Here is a 6,000-nt window from a genome sequence, read left to right as displayed (position 1 = left end):
GTAGTTGTGGTACACGGGCTCAGTAGTTGTGGCTTGTGGGCTCTAGAGCGCAGGCTCAGTAGTTGTGGTGCATGGACTTAGTTGCTCTGCGGCATGTGGGATCTTCCCGGACCAGGGCTCAAACCCGCGTCTCCTGCATTGGCAGGTGGATTCTTAACCGCTGCACCACCAGGGAAGTCCCTGTTTGTTTTTGAAGAATAATTGACCTACAACACTATGTAAGTTGCTGGTGCACAATATAGTGATTCAATATTTCTATACATTTCAAAATGATCACCACTGTGAAGCTATTTTATTATTATTTCTTTTGTCCGCACCACACGCTCATGGAATTTAATTCCCCCACCTGGGATCAAACCTGGGCCCTGGTAGTGAAAGTGCTGAGTCCTAACCACTGGACTACCAGGGAATTCCCCACTAATTAGTTCTTGTAGCTGTTGTATACGGAGTCAATATTTACTTAAATTTATTTGAAAAAGAAACTTTAACAGAAAATCAACCCTTTGGAAAAAAGTCTAGCAGTTCCTCAAAAGGTTAAACATAATTACTGAAGCAGAGCAGGACCCTGTGGTCCTTTCCCGCCATAACCTCCGCCTGCCTTTTGTCTGTGAAAAAACTTTAGCCAAAGAATAAGTTTAATCAGAGAAATAAGATAGTTTAGTCATTAAGCATAGTCAAGGACCTTTAGTTCCTTCTCAAGGGCTATAGATAATATTCTGAGCCATGTCCTGTGAGCTGTCTTGTAGATAAAGAACCCCCCCCCCCAGAAGTTAACTATGTGATGACCAGACTGTAGCCATGACATAAGCTGCTACAATTCCGAGAACCGGCTTCAAGGAAATGGGAACAAATTGACCCTGGAACTGAAGATTAACTGTACTTACAACAATCAAGATGATGCTGGTCAGACCACCGCATGACCAATTTTAAGATAACTGTCAGAGCTTTCTGCATGTAGCCCCCTCCCTCCATCTATAAAGGCTCTTGCCCACTGATTGTCAGTGGTGGGGAGTCAGCCTTTGGACAGGAGTCTGCCCTCCCCCCGGTTTCCAGCATTCAAAATAAAGCAAATTTTCCTTTCCACCAACCTTGCCTCTTTATTGTCTTTTGAGCGGTGAGCAGCCGGACCCCACTTTCAGTAACATTACCAAATGACCCAGCAAGTCCACTCCTCAGTATATATGTAGGCTAAATGATAACATATATCCATACCAAAACTTGTACATGAATATCCATAGTGATGAAATAAAACTCATATTTTATAGCAAGAAAAATTTAAACAGAAAATTTGTCTTTGCCCGTTTGAGCCTCCTCCCCCTCCCCTTTAGTGTGCATCTGCATTAACCAGATCTCTTTAGAGATAACATTCCTTCTTAATCTCATCAAGGGTCACAACTCCTTGGGAGATAACCTTCTTCTTAATCTTGTGACCCGTGACCCACCCACTACTTGCTTTGTACCTGTAGACCTGGATTGTGTAAACTGTCATTTAATGTACAGTCCTCAGTCTCAAAACCATATATAACTGTGCTTTGACCTCTAATGGGCAGAACAGTTCTCAGAGCTTTCTGAGAGACTGTTCCTGGGTTATAATTCTCAATTTGGCTTGAATAAAATTTTCCATTTCTTTCTTAGATCAACTATTGTTTTTCTTTGACGATAGCAGCATAAGAGCCAACACATGGAAACAGCTCAAATACCCATCGACTGATGAATGGCCAGATAAAAGTGGTATATCCACACAATGGAATATTATATGGCCATAAAAAGGAGTGAAGTCCTGATACATGCTACATGGATGAACTTTGAAAACCAGTATGCTGAGTGAAAGAAGCCAGTCACAAAAGACCACATGTTATATGATTCAATGTATATGAAATGTCTAGAATAGGCAAATCTACAGAGACAAAAAGTAGATCAGTGGTTGCCTAGAGATGGATAGGTTGGAGGGAATGGGGAGTGATTGCCAATGGGTATGGGGTTTCTTTTGGGGTTGATGAAAGTGTTTTACAATTGATTGTGGTGACCATTTCACAACTCTGTAAATATACTAAAAACAATTGAATTGTACATGTTTGATAGGTAAATTTATCAAATACGAATTATATCAATAAAGTTGTCATTGAAAAAGGAAAACCAGTATCACTTGCCATAAATAGAATGGAAAATCAAATACAAATTATTAAACACTAGCTAGGGAATTCCATGGCGGTCCAGTGGTTAGGACGTCATGCTTTCACTGCCCAGGGCCCGCTGCGTGACACAGCAAAAACAAACAAATAAAAACCACTAGCGGGCTACCCTGGTGGTGCAGTGGTTGGGAGTCCGTCTGCCGATGCAGGGAACGCGGGTTTGTGCCCCGGTCCGGGAGGATCCCACATACCACAGAGCGGCTGGGCCTGCGCGTCCGGAGCCTGTGCTCCGCAGCGGAAGAGGCCACAGCGGTGAGAGGCCTGTGTACCACAAAAAAAAAAAAAAAAAAAAACCCACTAGCAAGATAGTTACATTTACTCTCTGATTAAAAAAAAGAGAGGATTCAGAAGTGTTAGACAGTTGACACCAAAGAAAACTTTTCCCTTAAGTTACTCAGGAACAAAAAAGAATTGAAAAAGGAATCATTTTTTCACTCTGTGGTTCAGTGTTTTTTGTGACCTGTTGGCTAGCTGCTGTCAAATTGCACGTACCTGCATACCCATCCCACCCTTGGGACAGACTGAGGTACAAGATGTGAAGCCAAAGTACAGCACCGAGTGTGTGGCATGTACTCCATCCACTTAAGCAATTCTTACTAAATGGCAAAGGAAGGGACATAAAAGCATTTCAGCTATCAATGTACAAACAGGCTTCTAAAAGTGATGCCAATTGGGTTTAAGCTGTCTCTTAGAAATAGAGGGGGAATTTCTGGGAAAGAAAACTGAATTGAAATAGGGACCAGCTGCCTTGCGATGAACTATTCCACCACAGAGTTCTGACCTCCACCAGCGCATTGCCATCATCCAGTAATAGACATTCCTTCTGAATACTGTAAGGAAGTACTCTCTCCCCAGCTGGGGCCCTGTGAGAGCAAAAGGAAGGGACAGCAAGTCCCTTCTTCCACACTTTGATGATTAATTAATTAATGAAGGCAGTTTCAGCTGACCGTTCTCAAACACTTTCTCAGCAACACTGGGTAGAATTGGACCCAAAGCCCCCAGGTTTCTTGGAAACTACTAAGAGACAGAAAAGGTGCAGTGATTGCAAAGGGAACAGTAGGACTTGAGGTTGGGACTCCTGCTGGATAATGAAAGATTCTAGTCCTGCTGTAATAAGCCCAAATTCTGTTAAGTGTTGCAACACTTAATTAAAAGGGTGGGGGACTCCCCTGGTGGCGCAGTGGTTAAGAATCCGCCTGCCAATGCAGGGGACACAGGTTCGAGCCCTGGTCCGGGAAGATCCCACATGCCACGGAGCAACTAAGCCCACACACCTAGAGCTTGTGCTTGGGAACAAGCCACCGAAATGAGAAGCCCGCACCCTGCAACTGATACAGCCCCTGCTCGCCACAACTAGAGAAAGCCCGCGCACAGCAACGAGGACCCAGTGCAGCCAAAAAATAAATTAATTAATTAAAAATAAATAAATAGAAAGGTGACCTTTTAATTACTAGGGTTAAAAGGTGGACGTGGCTCAGTGTGTTGAAAGCAACTTCAAATATCATCCTGGCATGTGTCTATCAAAACAAAGACACAACAAAAAGGGCAAGGAACTGCAGACAGCTTTCATTTGACCAAATGTGTATGTTGGTAGAGTTATATCTGTTGTTTGGCCAAAAACTGCCCCTATGTGGGGCATACGCTGTGCGCCCAGCACGTGGTAGGTGTTCTGTACTGTGGCTACATGAACAAATGAGTGAATGAATGAATGGGAGAATGCAAGAAAACTGTTTCCTGGCCACTGTAAAGAAAGAGCAAGCACAGCAAAGCAGTCGCTCTTAAGGAATTCCAACTCAAGAGATAGGCCACATGTATGCACACTTTAAAATCCATATAAAAATAATTATCATAGAGAAAAAAACATGGAACGTGTATTTATCAATAGCTCCATCCCCTCCCAAAACTCTTCTAAAACAATAGCATATATAACTTGACAAGGACAAAGAGAACTGGAGAGGGAACAGAAGAGCTGTGTCAAACAGTTTTTGAAGGTGGAAAGCAGTGTGGGGGGGTGTGATTTAGCTGAGAAGAGGAAGCTGAAACCTAAGTATTGGCGCTGACAGTGGTTCTTCATCTTGAGTGCACATTAAAAGGACCTGGGAGATAAAGAAACAAATCTGGAGACCTGGGTCCCACTAGGCATCAAATTTTAAAATATCTCTGGGTATATGGCAGTTCCTCAAAAAATCAAACATAGAATTACTGTATGATCCAACAATTCCGCTTCTGAGTACACACTCCAAAGAATCTGAAGTAGGCACTCAAACAGATATTTGTATATTCTGTTCATACTGTTCATAGTAGCATTATACACAGTAAGCAAAAGATGGAAGCAATGCAAGTGTCCACTGACGAATGGATAAACAAAGTGTTTATATATATATGTTTGTATATATATAAAATGCAGCCTTAGAAAGGAATGAAATTCTGACACCTGCTACAACATGGAGGAATCTTGAAGACTTTATGCTAAGTAAAATAAACCAGACACAAAAGACAAACACGGTGTGATTGCACTTATATGAGGTACTACAGTAGTCAAATTCATACAGACAGAAAATGGAATGGTGCTTTCCAAGAGTGAGAACTGTGGAGAGGAATAGAGAAGAGAACTGATTGATACGTGAGGAATCCCAGAAAAGCTGGGAACTTGGCACCGCCAGGTGGGCTGCAAATAGGGAATTTTGGTGAAAGTCTATATAAGGAGCAGTTAAGATCCTTAATCTCCCTCCCCAGTCCCAAGGGTGAAAGATCTGTTGGGGAGACTGAACCTGTGAGACCCCTCCACTTCCAACTGCGTGGCCAAGGGCTTTCAGAATGGCTGTAGGGATTAAGCGAAAGTCTGCTTATTAAAAAATGGCGTCACTAATTCCCTTCCTCCTCCTTGTTCTACTCCCCAGGCAGGAGATCTCAGAATTTTTCTATGGAGAAACTAAATGACCCAAGGAATAGGGGCATGGTGGTCCACAGATACAGACATTTGGAAGTTCCCAAATGAAAAGGCTGGCTCACCGTTGGACTCCCCACAAGGAAATCCATCAGTCAGCAAGCCTACTGAAGACTATAGAGCTTCCAATGGCCTTTACCCTATGGAGTGCCAGTTATTTGGTGAATGCTCTCAACACAAGAATCTAAAACCAAAGGAAACAGCAGCAAAAAGGACACTGAGGAAAAACAGACAGTACTTGGAGAAGAATACTTCAGAAACAACCATAATTTTAAAGAAACCAGAGAATAACCTGTATCCATAAAACTAGAACAGAATGTAATAGCAAAGGAGCAGTTGGAACTATGAGAAAACTGAAATCAAAAAGCTAACAAAGAAGTCGGAAGATCAAATGAGCAAATCTCCTAGAAAGTACGACAAAAAGACAAATGAAGAGTAGGGGGGAACAAAAAGACAAAGGAACAGTAGGGGAGAAAAGGTAAGTCCCCAGATGAGCAAACAATGGAGAACAAAGTATAAAAGAAAAATAAAACTTAAGATAGGATTTGAATCTCTAGATTGAAAGGGATCACCATGTACATCATTGAAAAACTTCAGAACATCAGGAACAAAGATTCTAAGATTTTACAGAGAGAAGCAGGTCACATATGGAAATAAGAATGACATCAAACCTACCAAGAGAAGCTAGAAGACAATGATTTTCAAACTTCTGAAAAAAAAATTCTCAACAATAATTTTATTCCCAGACAAACTCTCTCTCAAGTGTTTGGGTAAAATAAAAATATTCTCAGACATGCCAGGACTCAAGAATTTTGCCTCCCATATATTCTTTCTCAAGAAGCTCCTGCGGATTATTCTCCA

The sequence above is a fragment of the Grampus griseus genome (genome assembly GCF_964374135.1).
Source record: "Grampus griseus genome assembly, chromosome: 20".
NCBI classification, from domain to species: Eukaryota; Metazoa; Chordata; class Mammalia; order Artiodactyla; family Delphinidae; genus Grampus; species Grampus griseus.
This window is presented reverse-complemented; position numbering follows the sequence as displayed.